Here is an 18,585-nt window from a genome sequence, read left to right as displayed (position 1 = left end):
CATTTGTGACGATGTGTGACGAGGGGGGGGTGAGAAATGTGACGTCACATCAAAATGCGCAATTTTAAATATAGACAACACGTTCTACTTAATTAAATATACTTTTTAATGAATGTTTTTCCTACAACATCAGAGTGCAGCGCCACACGAAAAACGCACTACAATGACAATAGTTTAAACCGATTTGAAGCATGTTTCATGTTTTTTGGGGGGGCAGAGCTTTGTGACGTCATATTTGAGGGTGGGTTCGACTTTTTGTGACGCTATGTGACGAAGGGGGGGGGTCAAAAATCGTCCAAAATCGCGTGACGTCATTTATTGACGGCCCTCAAGGGTAAGTGGGCGGGGCTAGAGATGGTGTTTGCATGCAAATGTAAAATTGGAGGGCGCCCTGAGGCCGTGGCTTTACCGAAAGACCCATAGAATATATTCCTGCAGTCACAACAGCTTTGAGTCAAGATTTAAATAAACTTAAACTCGAAACCCGCTCTCTGACGTCACCACTGCATTGCGTCATCGGCGTGAGACGCGAGGGGGAGGTGTGGCCCACTAGCGACGTCATGTCACCTCCTGCTGTCGCATGACGTCACGAGACACCAGGAAGCTGGCGATCTGCGCGCGCGTTCACTGAGATCCGAGGTGAGAAGTTCACATCGTGGTGGTTGTGGTGGTTGTTGTTTACTCAGGTAGAGCCTCGCTCTTTCTCTCTCGTAGGCATATCAATTGAGTAGCAGCGAGTATGGAATCGATGTCCAGGTTGGAACATTACAACGCGGGGCCTTGCCTCCTGCCATCGCCTGATTGCGTTTGCTTGAATTCTCTGCTTAATTCTAGATTTAAAGCTTCTCTGCTTAAGTTTAATTTGTCTTCACCTGGCTCACTACTTTGAAACTTTGTTTCTTTTCAATATTTCTAGAGTTTTTAATCTTACCACGGCCAAGCCCACTTGAGCTGTACCGCTCTTTTTCAGAAGCGACCTGCCCACAACAAAGTGGCTTATCAACGTGTGGAAATGTCTGTCTGTCAAATACTCTAAACGCGTGGTGATGTTGACTCTAAATGTGCAGGGAAAAACCGGAGGATCCGGGGGAAATTCCACGCGACCACGGGGAGAGAGACAGGCAAACTCCAAATATACATCCATAATACAGGTTTGTTTGGGTTAGATCGCGTAAATATATAAATCTGTCTTAAACCCGCCACCACCCGACACAGCCAACTTTTAAGGGTTGTCGCATAAACAGAACGTGGCCAATTCGTCACGAGTACAGCACACCGGTTGTGTGTTGGAGAGCCAAGCCACAACATTTACAATCTGAGTACGACGTTTTGCCAGTAATTACAACCAGCTTCATCAGGCGAAAGCCAAATGTTGTGGCTTGGCTCTGTGGGAATATAAATTAGGTCGCTTTATTTATAGCGCAGCACGCTAACCATTGCACTACCGCTCCACACTCAGGCACAAACATGATCATCGTAAGTATAGTTTTTATTCGGTAATAACTAAGTTACCCGGCTTCGCACAGGTCTCAGTAATCAAATATTAAGAGTAATGTCTTGCAATGCTGGCTTTATTGGAATTATTGAATTCTGCCAATAAAGTCTGTGAATGTGTATATTGTCACGGTTTCTTGGTTGTGTTATACAATCGCAGGGCTTGTTTGTTTCATGACAGCTTTTAAATTCGTTGCCCTTGGAGAGCTTCAGAATAGACAATGTTGGATGTTTTGCCATCTGGTGGGTTTAATCGAATGACGCTTCAATTTTGGCATAAATGTCGACAGCAGTTAAAGCTTGACTTTAAGCTTTCGAGGCTGCAGGAATTCATACTCTTTGGGTCTTTCGGTAAAGTCACGTGGATAGAAAAATAATAATAAATGAAAATAAAGTGAATAAAAAAATATCACGACGTTTCGATTGCAACACAAGCAATCATCATATCCGGTCACGTGTCCTCCACGGTCAACCAAAGTGCCATGGCCCATACTCTTTGGTTCAATTCGGTAAAGTCACGTAGGTAAAAAATAAAACAACAAAAATCACGACGTTTCGGCCACAACACAAGTGGCCTTCATCAGGTGAAGGGACCAGACTGTCTAGAGGACAGCGCTGGAGTGAACACAGCCAAGCTCAGACCGCAACCTTTAAGCTGTGTGAGAGGAAACAGCGCCTTGACAAAGGAATTAGCATAAAAATTAGCATTTAATTGGCGGACTTAGCATGATGAACGGTGTAGAGGGGATGAACATGTGCAGGTTGGCGAGGGGAGGGGGGAAGTTTGCTAGTCAGGTGGTACCTGCTTTAATGACAGCAGTACATACCGACTGTGGTGGCACCTGCTATGATTACAGCAGTGGATACTGTGGTGGTACCTGCTATGATAACAGCAGTGCATACCGACTGTGATGGTTCCTGCTATGACTACAGCAGTGCCTACTGTGGTGGCACCTGCTATCACTACAGCAGTGCCTACTGACTGGTGGCATCTGCTATCACTACAGCAGTGCATACTGACTGTGGTGGTACCTGCTATGATTGCAGCAGTGGATACTGACTGTGGTGGTACAGTGAGGGAAAAAAGTATTTGATCCCCTGCTAATTTTGTACATTTTCCCACTGACAAAGAAATGATCAGTCTATAATTTTAATGATAGGTTTACTTGAACAGTGAGAGACAGAACAACAACAAAATCCAGAAAAACGCATGTCAAAAATGTTATAAATTGATTTGCATTTTAATGAGGGAAATAAGTATTTGACCCCCTCTCAATCAGAAAGATTTCTGGCTCCCAGGTGTCTTTTATACAGGTAACAAGCTGAGATTAGGAGTACTCCCTTTAAGAGTGTGCTCCTAATCTCAGCTCGTTACCTGTATAAAAGACACCTGTCCACAGAAGCAATCAATCAGATTCCAAACTCTCCACCATGGCCAAGACCAAAGAGCTCTCCAAGGATGTCAGGGACAAGATTGTAGACCTACACAAGGCTGGAATGGGCTACAAAACCATTGCCAAGCAGCTTGGTGAGAAGGTGACAACAGTTGGTGCGATTATTCGCAAATGTAAGAAACACAAAAGAACTGTCAATCTCCCTCAGCCTGAGGCTCCAATCAAGATCTCACCTCGCGGAGTTGCAATGATCATGAGAACGGTGAGGAATCAGCCCAGAACTACACGGGGGGATCTTGTCAATGATCTCAAGGCAGCTTGGACCATAGTCACCAAGAAAACAATTGGTAACACACTACGCCGTGAAGGACTGAAATCCTGCAGCACCCGCAAGGTTCCCCTGCTCAAGAAAGCACATATACATGCCCGTCTGAAGTTTGCCAATGAACATCTGAATGATTCAGAGAACAACTGGGTGAAAGTGTTGTGGTCAGATGAGACCAAAATGGAGCTCTTTGGCATCAACTCAACTCGCCGTGTTTGGAGGAGGAATGCTGCCTATGACCCCAAGAACACCATCCCCACCGTCAAACATGGAGGTGGAAACATTATGCTTTGGGGGTGTTTTATGCTAAGGGGACAGGACAACTTCATCGCATCAAAGGGACGATGGACGGGGCCATGTACCGTCAAATCTTGAGTGAAAACCTCCTTCCCTCAGCCACGGCATTGAAAATGGGTTGTGGATGGGTATTCCAGCATGACAATGACCCAAAACACACGGCCAAGACAACAAAGGAGTGGCTCAAGAAGAAGCACATTAAGGTCCTGGAGTGGCCTAGCCAGTCTCCAGACCTTAATCCCATAGAAGATCTGTGGAGGGAGCTGAAGGTTTGAGTTGCCAGACGTCAGCCTCGAAACCTTAATGACTTGGAGAAGATATGCAAAGAGGAGTGGGACAAAATCCCTCCTGAGATGTGTGCAAACCTGGTGGCCAACTACAAGAACGTCTGACCTCTGTGATTGCCAACAAGGGTATTGCCACCAAGTACTAAGTCATGTTTTGCAGAGGGATCAAATACTTATTTCCCTCATTAAAATGAAAATCAATTTATAACATTTTTGACATGCGTTTTTCTGGATTTTTGTTGTTGTTATTCTGTCTCTCACTGTTCAAATAAACCTACCATTAAAATTATAGACTGATCATTTCTTTGTCAGTGGGCAAACGTACAAAATCAGCAGGGGATCAAATACTTTTTTCCCTCACTGTACCTGCTATGACAGCAGTGAATACTGTGGTGGTACCTGCTATGATTACAGCAGTGCATACTGTGGTGGTACCTGCTTTCACTATAGCAGTGCATACTGACTGGTGGTACCTGCTATCACTACAGCAGTGCATACCGACTGTAGTGGTACCTGCTTTCACTACAGCAGTGCATACCGACTGGTCGTACATGCTTTCACCACAGCAGTGCAATCCCGACTGTGGTGGTTCCTGCTATCACGACAGCAGTGCATACCAACTTTGGTGGCACCTACTTTCACTACAGCAGTGCATACTGTGGTGGTCACTGCTATTATTACAGCAGTGCATACTGACTGTGGTGGGACCTGTATGATTACAGTAGTACATGCTGGTTAATGCAGACATGAATCCTTGTAAAAAGGTTTCAGTTTTGTTGCCAGAAAAAAGGGGAAAAACCCTATTATATTTTGGTACTGGCAAAAGGAGGTCTAATGATGTAGATGCTCACCCCGAGCCCTCATTACTTTGATAGTGCATTGTCTTTGAGCTGTACGCCTTTTGGCGTCATCTGGTCGAGCACCAATTGGGTCCAGGCTCAAAAGAAAGCCGTCCCTTGGTGTGGACCAATCAGTTTCAAGGACAATGCATATATTATCATAGTATGTTTTTTGTTTGCATTTTGACTGCAGGTATTGTGGTTAATGCAGACATGAATCCTCGTAAAAAGGTTTCAGTTTTGTTGCCAGAAAAAAAGGGGAAAACCCTATTATGGGAATAGGCCAATTCTAAAGAAATCTACAACCTTCGATTCCTTTGCGCGATTTAAAGAATCGAATCTTGACGCGCGAGCGTTAGTTTTTTCCCCCACCGCGCGTTGGGTTTTATTTTATTTTTAATCAGTGAGGTAATGATCACATTTTTCTTTTCACTTGTATAAGTTATGTTTTTACGTTTTGAGACGTTTTTAAACATTTTTCCCCCGGGCTACGCCAGGTACTTCCCGCTAATAGCAGCATATATCGACTCCATAGCACAAAGTACTCACCTGACAGAGTGCCGTGGTGAGGCCTAGTCCCGTGCAGATCCCCCGGCCTCGCCTAGATTGCCCAGCCGGGCGAGGCTGGGGGCTGGGCCGCTACCCCCCCCCCCCCCGACCCCGCGCTACAATAATACTGTCTAGGTGCTGTAATTTTAGTATCTACCGACATTAGGGTGGGGGGGGAGAAAGAGGACATTACACTTTGATGAATTTACCTCCGCCGTTGCGTGTACATTTTTTTGCCTTTTGAACGCGAATGGAAAATCAGCCCCCACCCTCCAGCTATGTCGTGTGTGCGTTGCCAGGGGCAATTCCTGTCAGCGGTTCGCGCATGCGCAAATGCCTGCTGTGTCGCGCTAAATCGTTGATTAAACTACTTTAAAGTTTACGGATGGGAAAACAGAATAGCCTATTCCCACCGCGGGCCTTAGGGCATGCTGCCTGGCAAATTTTTGTTCGACATAAACCCCATGGTTCGAGAGCCAAATCCCTCGTAAGCGCGCGTACGCAGACAGACGGACAGACAAAAAAATGACGTTTATAGGTTAGATATGTTAATGATCCATGTGAAATGTATGTGCATGTAAGAGTTTTATCTATGTGTCTCTCCGAGCTTGCATTTAGATACAGTCCTTACCGGATGACGGTTGCTTGTGTTGCAGTCGAAACGTTCTATTATTTATTTTATTTTTCATTTTATTTCTACGTGACTTTTACCGAAATAACCAAAGAGTAATTCCTGTAGTCACGAAATCTTGAAATCAAATATTGTATTAATTCCTCTCTATCTCGATACTGACGTACATGGTATGGAATATATTTTTCTGTCTGCAGCTGATGCTTCCTCTCACGCTTCCTCTGCAGAATTGGTCTGATGGAGCAAAGGCACTCAGCGCAGCTCGGTACAAAAAGGAAACATTGCGACCAGTGTGCATACAGCACAGATCGTACTGGAAATTTGACACAACACCAGAGAACTCACACAGGAGAGAAACCCTTCAGGTGTAGTGTGTGTGGGAAGGAATTTTCAGATTCATCGACTCTTAAAAAACACCAGAGAATACACACAAGAGAGAAACCTTTCAAATGCACTGTGTGTGAGAAGGCATTTGCATGGACAGCAGGTCTTCAGATCCACCAGAGGACACACACAGGAGAGATACCCTTCAGGTGTAGTGTGTGTGGGAAGGAATTTTCAGATTCATCGACTCTTAAAAAACACCAAAGAATACACACAAAAGAGAAACCTTTCAAATGCACTGTCTGTGAGAAGGCATTTGCATGGGCAGCAGGTCTTCAGATCCACCAGAGAACACACACAGGAGAGAAACCCTTCAAGTGCGGTGTGTGTGGGAAGGCATTTTCACAGTCATCAACTCTTAAAAGACACCATAGAACGCACAAAGGAGAGAAACTGAACAATTGCAGTGTATGTGGGAAGGCATTTTCAAGTTCATTTTATTTTAAAATACACCAGAGAATACACACAGGAGATAACCCTTTCAAATGCACTGTCTGTGAGAAGGCATTTGCATGGGCATCAGGTCTTCAGATCCACCAGAGAACACACACAGGGGAGAAACCAAACAAGTGCAGTGTGTGTGGGAAGTCATTTTCAAGTTCATTTTCTTTTAAAAGACACCAGAGAATACACACAGGAGATAACCCCTTCAAGTGCAGTGTGTGTGAGAAGGAATTTTCACAGCCATCTTTTCTTAAAAAACACCAAAGAACACACACAGGAGAGAAACATTTCAAGTGCACTGTGTGTGAGAAGGCATTTGCGCAGTCATCAGATCTTCATAGACACCAGAGAACACACACAGGAGAGAAACCCTTCAAGTGCACTCTGTGCAGGAAGGCATTTGCACAGTCATCAGATCTTCATAGACACCAGAGGACACACAGGCATCAGAAGATCCCCAAGGAGTGTAGTCTGAAATCGACTTGTGAAAGTCAAAGTGCTGCAATGAGCCCATCCCTCCTGAAAAAAGAACCAGAAGTGAATTCCAACTTGGACACTATGAAATGTATTAAGGTGAAATTTGAAGAGGCGACAATGAAGCGCGAAGAAGTGAAGGTGAAATGTGAAGATTCAACTCCAAAGTCGGACCTTCACTTCGATGGAGGCAACGTGAAGCAGGAGAATTCTCACTGCGAGGCAGAGCGAGGCAACTCCCAGCAGTTTGTGGAAGTGGAGGTGTGGGTGGACTTCTTAAACAATACAAAGCTTGAGACAATGAAGCCCCAGTAGATTCACCTTTGTCACAGGCCTTTAATGAAAGAATGTGAAGTTGAACACTCAATTCTTAGGTTCAACCTGCAGAGTAAGAGTGGCCAGTATTTGTGGACCTGTGGGTTGGGTACATCTCTAACCAGGAGCCAGAGCCATTACGCTCCCAAGCATTCATGTTATAATATTGGCATTCATACTCTTTGGTTCTTTCGGTTGCTCCTGTGGTGATTGTTACATTGGGGAAACGAAACGGCACGTGTCGGACCGTGTTCGCGAGCACAAGGCAGATCTAAAACACGGCAGAACTAATACCTCCGCCATGGCTGACCATTGTTATAACGCTGTGGGCTCGCATGATATTGAACCAAAGAGTATGGATCCCTGCAGTAATGAAAACTTCAAATCTAATATAAACAAACTCCCAAGCATTCACTGTTATAATAATATTAGCATTATAATGATGCTTGCTTAATCGCCTCAGCAGCTCGGAGTTTTGTATCATATCTCATCACAAACACTCAAAGAGCATGTTGTGCATTTGCCTTTTCCAAAAAAATTCATTAAGTGATTCTGCCTTTTTTGGTAATTTTGATCGGGATGTGGCGCTGGGGCACGGAAAGGGTGAGTTGCCCCCCCCCCGCCTCCTACCTTGCCACGCAGACAGCTGGAGAATAATTACTCACAAGCCTGCTTGGGAAGTCATAAAATGTAATTTAAAATTGGCAAACCCGGGGTGGGGGGGGGCTAACGAGATAATGCGGGTAATCCCCAGTTGACTTCAAGACAAGTTTGCCATGAAGGAAACAACCCACAATAAAGCAAACAAGACGGAAACAGCAGGGGTCACGAACCTCCCTTGGACTTTGAAATCCACCCAAGGGCAGTTAATAATGAGCTGACTGGAGTTTTTATAATACAACAGTAAAGTTCGAAGCTATATCTTCAACCTCAGGATATCAAAATATTACTTGAGAATAAGCACAGATCCCTGGCGATACAGATGGGGAACAAAGGTTAATAAAACCCTCGGAATATCCTCGGTAACAACTACGGTATACCATGTCTTGGTTAAACATGAACCAAATAATAATTATGAAAGTATTAGATCTAGGGTCATTCAGAAGAGATACAATGCGAAATGTCAATCACACATGACCAAGATAATGTATTCCACGGGATCAGAGCCTCACCAACCGCTTTTGTCTTCCAGTAGCTAACAGCACATGGTAGCAGTAAATTATGTATGCAGGGGGGCGTCTCCCCCTAATATATCAAATACCACGCAGTAATTCCAAACTGCGACGTGAGTGCTGTGAACGCTGCTCAAAACGTACTTTTGAGTCAATTGGAGTCAAAACTGCGGAAAGTGGTAACGGTACCAAGCTATGAGGTGAATAATATTTTTTTTTACTTCCAACCCGTGATGAGATAACGGAAAACATGTCGACAGCAAGCACACCCATGCACAATAGGTCACGACTTCAAAGTCACAGTGCCCCTTTTTGAGAGAGACCACAAGTCTGATGCGAAAAAAATGTAACACTTCCAACCCGTGATGGGAGCGTGGGGAACGCTGCCCAAAATGTGAACAGAAACATGGTGGTAATAAAAACAGCTGGACAACAAACAGCCCAAGCGACTTGAAAAGGAAAACAGCTGCCCCTTTATGAGAAGAAAGTGCCTGAGGTGGAAAAATTCAGATATAAGCAAGAATGCAAGAACAAATCAGTACTGCTCAAAGAATCGCCCAACTGACTGGAGAAATGCAAACCATCAAGCACATCACCGATGAATGCTCCATCCATACACATCCTGGTGGTATCGCCGAAATCCACACGTCAACCACATCATTGGACTGGATGAGGAACCTTTGCATTCATTTATGGCAATCATTAAAAATAAAAACTGTTGCTCTTCACAATGCCATGCTAAAGTAATGCGAGCGATCATTAAAAATGAAAACTGTTGCTTTTAACAATGCCATACCAAAGAAGAACTGCGAGTGGTAGGCTCCGGGGATTGCCCTCGTGACTGGCAAATTAATAGGGAGCTCTGCATCGGCAGAAGCCACACATCACGTAGAGGTTTTTATTTTTTTGCGTCATTGAGAGAGGCTGCCAGCCAAGGCTGGTACTTTCAGTATTACAATACAAACGTGGGGAAGGGTGCCGTAACATTACTATTCCCAGTTACGAGGTCACTGTGTACAGCGAACACGATCATAGAGTGGCAGTCGTTCCGATTGTGCTCCGATCAAAGTCAACCCTTCGAGGGAAAGCTGGTGCAACCACTATTCGTGAGAGTGCCCCTTTACATCGCAACCCACAGGCGAAGTTTAGACTGACACCAAACAATATAACTTGATCAGTAGCATGTACTCTGTTCAGCATGAGTCGTACAGGCAACTGGAAGAGGACTCTTGAAGAGGGGGGGAAGGGGGGGGAGACGACAGGCCCTGTCTCTCCAAGTCGCTCCAAAGTCTACAAGGATCAACAGTGTCTGGTGCCAAGGGGGGTAACGCGTGGCAACCAGCGGACGAGCTGCGAGCGCTGTCTGGCGACAGGATCGCGCACATCGACGCAGACGGAGCCGGGCCCATCATCCCTGCCAGCACGGGCACCACCCACAGCGTGACCAACGTGCCGACTCTGCAACCACCCCAGCGGTGGAAAGAGACTGAGGAAGCAGCCGAGAGCACCGTGTGTTTGACACACGCAGACCCAGCACCCCTCCTGGGGACCTGAGGTGTTTTCGGTACAAGGAACGCTGCACCTCGGAAGCTGCTAATTCAAGTTAGCAAGAAGACGACACACACCCACACACATAACGCACATATTAGAACGAATAAGATTGTTCCAAAAAGTTATCTTTGTGTTTTTTCGAAAAGGGTTGCCATCCCAAGGTGGTGCGTTAACTATTAGTTGATCGTGCACCACCCCATTCAGATCTCCACGGACGCAGAGCACAGGGCGACAAGTATAAATTGACATTATAGACTGCCACTACACTCAAGATTAAGAACCAGACTGCAGTCTACATTAGTGGCTTTTATTACTTACCACATTTTTTGTTATTGTATATTTCTATCTATGTGACTTTACCGAAAGAACCAAATATGAGTTCCGGCAATCACGAAAGCTTAAGTCAAAACCTAGTTTTATCTCCAACCTCATGATACCAAAATTTAACTCGAAAATAAGAAGCACAGATCCCTAGCAACACGGAAGGAGAACAAAGCTTAATAAAACCCTCAGAATACCTGAGGTAACAACTATGGTACATCACAAATCTTGGTTAAACATAAACCAAATAATAACTATTAAGTATCAGATCTAGGGTAATTCAAAAGAAAACAAGGCAAAATAGGTCATTCACACACGACCAAGATAATATGTATTCTATAGGACCAGAGTCTCCAAACTGCCTTTGTCTCCCAGCAGCACATGGTAGCACGACATTGCATACACAGGGAGGGCGCCTCCCCTTGAGATATCAAACACCATGAAGGATTTCCAAACCACGACAGAAGTACTGTAAACATTGCTCAAAACATACCTTGAGTCACAGAATAAAAACCGCAAAAAGGGTACGGTATCGAGCTATAAGAGGTAAAATAATATTTTAACTTCCAACAGGTGCACGAGAGAACACGACTTCAAAGACCACAGCGCCCCTCTTTGAGAGAGACAAAAATGTAACACCCCGACCGTGAAGGAAGAGGGGGGAGAACGCAACCGGACAGGGGAAACTCCACCCCCCCCCCCTTCCAGATTAATTATTGCAGAGGGTTGGAGGACTGGAAGGACGCACTTGGGGGCAATTTGGAGCATCTATTTCCATTGATGGCAGGGTGGCTTAAGGAAGGGGACAAGAATCAGGCCTTGATGAGACTCAACAGATTACTTCAATGAAATTAGAACACACACACAACAGACAAACAGCTGTTCCCACAGGCTGAGAGTGAAATCAAAGGAATTCCGTTCCGTTGTGAGAAGGCGAGCTGAGGTGGGCGAATTTCACATATAAGCAAGGACATAGATCATGCAAATAAGTCTTGCTGCGGAAAGCTCCGGGGGCAGGCCCCGCAATCGACCAAGGATGGTGAGGCTTGCAGAGTAGCGATGTGTCACTGAGTACGAGTTCAGCGCTGGCAGATGAAGTATAGCTAAAAGTTTTATTCTACATTGAGTGCCAGCTCCCACCCAGCAGCTGCAGCAAGAGAGAGAGAGAAAGAGTGACGAGCAACGACAAGCAATCAACCTGGAGAAAGGGCGGAAAAGCGCCAAGCATCCATTAAGCGAGCATCGCACAGGACCAGCAGCAGCGGCTAACGACTACCCACGAGTGTGCGGACTTTGAAGCCGATCACACTCCTGCAAAGGTCAAGTCTACAAGGACCAACCTTGCCTGGTGCAAGTGAGAGAGCGTGACCAGCGCAACCGAGCAAGAGTGTCGGCACCAGCGACCAGCGGACGAGCTGCGAGCGCAATCGGGCACCTTCAAAGACAAGCGTCGTGCCGACTCAGCTCATCCAGCAGCAGAGAGGCCTGCAGCTGCCGCCAAGAGAGAGCGAGGATGCCGTCTGTATGACACCCCCACACACACACGACTCATCGCTCAGCAGGGAACCAACACATTTTTGGTACAAGAAACGCCCCACCTCGGCGTCTGCTTAAAGCAAAGATTTGAGCAAGGAGACAATACACCAACACACACATAACGCACATATCGGGACTAATAAGATTACTCCAAAGTTATTTTGTGTTTCAAAAGGGGTGGCCATCCTAAGGTGGTGCGTCAACTATTAGCTGATCGTGGAAAGCATTGCTGTCTATTGAGTTACATTAATACGGTCGTATTAAGCGTCTTATCAATCTACACACTCAGGAATTATTTTGTGTTGAGATTTTTCTTTTGATCACATAATCTTGCCCGCGAATTCATTGATGTCTCATTAGCCAATTGATAAGCATCTGTTAGCCAAACAGGCACACGAGCACTCACACTGTTTCAAGACATTTCGTTAATTGCATAATCTTCCCAATGAATTAATTTGTCTACTTTGCCATTGGGCACATGTTTCTTTGGCACGCTTCATCTGAATAGTAATTTTTTTAAAGGACTTTTCCTATCGCCGTGTATGGTCGCTCTACTCGGAGGAGTTAGCCGATTGTTCTGTTACTCAGTTTTAACAAACGTAACCATTGAGGGTTAATTGTACGGATCACTGAGTAGGACATCTTCAAGAGTACGGTGTTGACAATTCCGATCATAAGTGTGTTCGCATATTAGAGTGTTTTTAGATATTAAAGTTTTTTTAACTTAGAAAAGTCGTTCCTTCCTAAGTTCATGCATAATAATCTTAATAAGAACTGTATCCTGCGGTGAGATCTGAATTCTGAGACCTGATAGAATTACACTAAAACATAATCAGTAAAAGTTAGTGAGAATCATTGTATTATCACGATTGGTAATGCACCCTAGGCAACGAAGCTGAGCCTAATTTGCATAAGTGCATACATTTACATAATTCCGTAAATTTGCATAATACCAACACGTGGTAACTGCCCCTTAACAGGATAACAACCTATGGTTGTTGGACCACCAGGCTAACTGCACTCATTACACGGTAACTGGCTACACTGGACCGGATCCCAGCTTGGGTCCCGGACCACGTGTTGGAGACTTTGTAGGACATGGGACGTAGAACGTAGATTTCAGGATGACCCGGCTTATATGCTCTGCGGCATGGCCGGCTCCGCCCTTGGCCATGCCCACCCTCCAGACTCCTCGAGCAAGATCTTGACCACTCCTAGCCCCCACTTGGGGCCCCTGTGCAGACTCAACCGGTCACGTGTCCTCTGGGGTCAACCACAGTGCCACGGCCCAAAGTAACCCCATTCTCGTGGCCGGCACTCTCACACCCCATCCTATAGGTGTCGGCACTGTACGCTACGCATGGTGCCATCCAGCGCTCGCCGAGCCCCTCTAGGGCCGGTACTACACAGTGACATCTGTGATGTCACTACATCACCCCCCTTCCCCCGCTTCGTAGCACTCGGCCGTCCCGGCTGTCAACTCCCCCTTAAACAATGAACAATTGAACAAACCCTTAGCGTGCCTCGCCAAATACCCAAGCCAATCTATACAATATGTACTGTATATACAATTATATAGTAACTAACAGGGAAAGGGGACGAAAGTACAGAATAGGCAACAAGGTAAGAGAGAGAGAAATCAAACAACGCAGTAACACGCAAACGCTCGGAACCCCCTCCCCATCACCAACATCTCCCACACTCACTGTGTAACAACACCCGCAAGCACAACAAAGGTCAGGTTCACCCAATAACTGATACGGCCTGCCAAGTGTGACAACCAACCGACGGTGTGGGAGTGTGCGTGCATGGGGATCATGAAAACCGAAGAGTTTTTGATCGAGTCCTTGTGGCCGGGCCCCCAGGGGAGGTGGACTCGCTCTCCCTGGAGGTCCCGGGGGCAACATGGAAATGTCCCATCGAACCCGGCTCCTCACGAAGAGCAGTCGACCGGGCGGACGGGCTGTCTTCTCCCGAATCCAGTGAAGACGGCGCAGGTGGCGGCTCGGGGGAAGTTAAACGCGCGGCACCTGAGGCCGGAGTCACATGACTCCACAGAGGACCAACCTCAGTTGGTACACGCCTCAGCTCGCCGACACATCTAACACGCGGCCCCTGTGGTGTGGAGATGGAACAAACTCATGCAGAGCGATGAAAGGCTTGAGGCGTGAGGGATGTACAAACCAACTCCGCGACCCAAGCAAATCTGAACACAGTGGTCGAACGACCCGAATCACATCAACCAGCCCCCTCCAGGGTTTAACAATTTGGGCGACATACCCACTGGTACCTGTGGACAGTGCAACCAGGCTCTGTCCCCTGGCACCCACTCATGTGCGGAAGTACGGGAACCCCTCAGCCGCTCAATTGCCAATTGGCGCGAATTGGAATTTACTCTGGAAGCCTCCCGTGCTTCGGAAAGCTTCTGAAGGGTAAAGCGGAGTCAGAATTTTTTGTATTTAGCCTTGTTTGGAGTGGCTTGTAATTTGACATCAATCTCTCCTGTACATTAAAAAAAACGGTGAGTAACCAGTGGATGCGTGAGGAGCCATCCTGCATGCATCCAGGACTCCAGGAATATGCTAATCCCAGTCTAGTTGGGACTCGCTGATCTGATGGCTCAACGTGAAGGTCAGATTCCTGTGCAGCCGCTCAACCATGCCATCCGTCTGTGGGTAGGTATGGTGATGTGCGTACTTTATTTGTTCCCAACAAATCACACACGTCGCACAGCAATTTCGAAAAAAAATGTTGCCCTGATCGGTCAAAAGACGTTCGGGAGCACTTTTGTCTATTATGTAGCCATTGAGGAATACCTCGGTGATTGTCGCCGCCGACTGGTTGGGGAGCGGCCAGGCCCCCGGCCATCATGACTCCCACTAGCAAATACTTATTCCCACGACGAGTAGTGGGATACGGCCCAAGGATGTCCAGAGCAACCAGTTCATTTACGCGGGAGACCTGAATTGACTGCAACGGTAGACAACAGGGTTTCGACGGCGGTTTCAGCCACGCGCACTGTACACACCCTTTCAACAAATTAGCGACACCTTCCGCCATGCCAGGCCAGAAGAAGTCCAGCTTAAGTGTGGCCAACGTCTTATGCGCACCCCGGTGCAACAATCATTCATGTACCGCCCAAATGACCTTACCCCGCAGGGCAGTGGGCATAACAATGTTATAACGGCACAACCCTCCGTCCCAATGAATGAGCAAGCCACCCCTGAGAATGACAGAGGCAACACCCCGTCGACCCACGCCCCCATCAGTCTCCCTGACACGGCGTCGTATTTTAAGCAGGGAAGCGTCCTCAGCCTCGACCCGCCCCCATTCTTCGTGGTCCAACCAAATGACGGCGTCACGCGCCACCTGACCCTCGACCACCTCAGAGGTTCCAACCTTGGCCGACGCCGCAAGGGGAGGGGGGGGCGAGTGCCCGTTGGGTGGCTCACAGCGCCCAGAGCCCGAACAACACACGCATCCATCGCTCGTTGGCAATCGCGACAGGGTAGTCCGCGTTCGTGTGTCGGGAGCCTTTGCGATAAGTAACATGAAAGGAATAGTCCTGGAGGACCTCCAACCAACGTGAAAGTTGGCCAGATGGCTGTTCAATATGCAGTGCGTACTGTAGCGCTGCATGGTCAGAGCGCACCTCAAAGCGTCTACCATGCAAATAGGGGCGATACTGTTGCACGAAAAACAAAACAGCTAGCAGTTCCTTGCGTGCGACACAGCACCGTTCGGCCGGAGACAGCACTCTGCTTCCATATGCGACAACACTCTTGATGCCATTGACAACTAGCGTCTGTATCAAGGACGAACGGCAAGGAAAAATCTGGGTAGCGGAGGGGAAGAACGTTCACCTAAGCCATCCCGGAGGGCAACAAATGCGGCCTCCTCACCCCAATGGAATTTATGACCCTTTTCCGTCAAGATGTGGAGAGGTTTAGCGATGGAAGCGAACTCGGCGACAAAGTCAGGTAATGGCTGCATTGGCATTGTTGCTGCATTGGCATTGTTGCTGCATTGGCACCCGTGCACCGCCTGTGCTTCTGGTGTTGTTGATACACTTGGGCTATGCCCATCCCCAAACCCTTATAAACAGTTTGCCTTTAGAGGCTGACTCCTTTGCCTGATGACGACCGCTTGTGTTGCGATCGGAACGTCGTCATTTGTTTCATTTTATTTTATTTCGAACTACGTGACTTTACCGAAAGAACCAAAGAGAAGTGATGGAACAGCGAATTCGGGCCCATGTCCTTGACACCAGGACCTACCGTGGAGTAGATCTGCCCACTGACCATCGACTTGTCATCTTTAAGATGTGCCTGCCATTCTTCCACTCTGGTGGTAGGTGGATACCCAGGACCCCATTCAAACCTAAGGTGGCCTGGTCTCAGCTAGCTGATGAAAGTTGCAAGCGAGAATTTAATCGCTTGCGGCTGGGGTTGGCATCGTCCCCCACTCCTCCAGATGTCGAGGGTAAATGGGCGAAGTTTAGGACTGTCTCATGCAGCTGCAATGGCTGCTTTGGGTACACGGTTCAGGCCTCCCCAGAGATCCTGGCTGACAGAGGAGGTGTTCAGGCTGGCTGAGAAAAAGCGACAGGCCCACTCTCAGCGTCTACAGCATCCCACGTCAGAGAATGAGGAGGCTTACCGCAGCCTTTGCTCAGAGGTTCGGAGAGCCGTGAGGTGCTGTAAGGATTGGGTGGTGGTCGCGGTTTGCTGAGGAGATGGAGTCTGCCTCAATGGCCCGCGATCACAAATCACTATTTAACTCCATCGAAAAAGTAACCTGCAGCGCCACACCTATTATCATCATTCGGGGAAAAAAACGGTGATCCAATCTCCGACCTCCAGGAACAGGCTTGCAGATTTGCTGAGAATTTCTGTGAAGTCCTGGGGGAGGGGAAATCTCTCGGCATGGAAAACATCATGGGACAAAGTGGGGATGACCCTGCTGAGGCTGCGGTGTCTCAAATATTGGAAGAAGTAACCCCCTGTGAGTGGCTGCCTGAAGTGCCATCTTTTGAGGAAGTCCTAAAGGCGATCCAGAGTCTTGAGACCAAGAAAAGGCACCGGGCAGAGATGATCTCCCAAGCGAAATGCTGAGGGAGGGTAGCGTTTGTGCACAGACTGCCCTACATGACATCATAACAGTCTGGACCACTGGACGGGTTCCGCAGGATTGGATGGATGCCCTGGTGGCCCCCCTCGTTAAGAAGGGGGACCGCACAGACTGTAACAACTATAGGGGCATCTCACTCCTCAGTTTGCCGGGAAAGGTCCTGGCAAGGATTATTCAACATCGCCTTGCCTGGCACGCTGAGGAGAGGCTTGCGGAGCCCCAATGCGGTTTCAGGAAAGGGCAGTCCTGCACAGATGCCATATTTTCTGTCCGTTTGCTACAGCAGAGGTGTAGGAAATTCCAACGAACATTTCTGCTTTATTGACTTGGTCAAGGCCTATGATACCATCAGCAGGTCTGGGCTCAGGATTGTTCTTCATGCCTTCGGAGTCCCTGACCCTCTACTCACGATCATTAAGGACTTTCATGATGGTGAGCGGGCCCGGGTAAAACTACGTGGCCGGGAGTCGGAGCCATTCCCTGTTCACCTTGGCGTGCGACAGGGATGTCCTCTGGCTCCCACATTATTTAATATCTTTTTCGACCACATAGTTCATGAAGCCTCTGGAACAGATACAATGGGCGGCTGATCAATGCCCGGGTGCGGTAAAGGGATGGCTCCCTATTGGTCAACCACGCTATGTATGCCGATGATCTGGTAATTGCCGCTCACTCAGGAGGAAGAGTTGGAGGCGCTGCTGCTGAAATTGGAGCGTGCCACTAAGAGGTGGGGACTTACCATCAGCCCCTCCAAAACGAAGCACTTGCCTGGGTATTTTGTACCATTGGGTACTCAACCCACACAACTCCCAATCGGTAATGGGGCAGTTGTGGAGAGAGTGGAGTTTCCCATACCTGAGCAGTGTGCTCATGACCGGCTCCGGTTTGACAGTGGAGGCCTCACTCAAAATCAGTCGAGCGGCATTATATTTTCATCGGTTGCGTAACGCTGTGTGGAAGCTGCCTGGTCTGTCGCTTGGCACGTAGCTTTAGGTCTTCTCGGCCACGGTCATTCCCTCCCTTCTCTATGCTTGCGAAACGTGGAGCATCTTCGCCGGTTGGAAACATTTAGGCTGGCCTACCTACAATCCATCCTGGGTTTAACCAGGTTGGTTTGTGCAAGGAGCTCACAAATCCTTGAAAGATATGGACAAAGTCCCATCGGTGAGCTCCTCTGGCAGGCAAGACTGCGTTGGCTGGGTCGTGTAGCCCGCATGCCCAGTCACCGCATGCCTAAACAACTTTTATTCGGCCGGATCGAGGGGGCTAAACGGGCGTGGCACAGGCTAGAGAAGAGATGGAGTGATGTTGTACAGGAGGATGTGGAGCTGAGTGGTCTTGCTGATGACTGGTACCAGTGGTGTCAGGATCGGCCTCTGTGGAGGAGGCTCGTGAAAGACGCTGCTGGGCAGTTGGAGGCAGTCGCGGAGGAGCGATGCTCA

The 18,585-nt window shown here is 47.7% G+C and overlaps 1 protein-coding gene and 1 long non-coding RNA gene across 3 annotated transcripts in view; one reads left to right on the top strand and one right to left on the bottom strand.

The window, feature by feature from the left end:
* Nucleotides 1-18,585, bottom strand: part of LOC116957278 (uncharacterized) — a 609,203-nt gene that overhangs the window by 474,571 nt on the left and 116,047 nt on the right. The gene's annotated exons all lie outside the window — the stretch shown is intronic.
* LOC142906898 (uncharacterized) lies at nucleotides 524-10,981 on the top strand. Its single transcript, XR_012930539.1, has 3 exons — nucleotides 524-639; nucleotides 1,068-1,151; nucleotides 6,044-10,981. It is a non-coding gene; the product is annotated as an uncharacterized LOC142906898 (long non-coding RNA).

Source organism: Petromyzon marinus, chromosome 71 (assembly GCF_048934315.1).
Source record: "Petromyzon marinus isolate PM22_M1 ecotype Great Lakes invasive population chromosome 71, UKy_Petmar_22M1.pri1.0, whole genome shotgun sequence".
In the NCBI taxonomy this organism is placed as follows: Eukaryota; Metazoa; Chordata; class Hyperoartia; order Petromyzontiformes; family Petromyzontidae; genus Petromyzon; species Petromyzon marinus.
The sequence above is the reverse complement of the archived record's forward strand: the minus strand, read 5'-3'. Positions and strand labels throughout refer to the sequence as shown.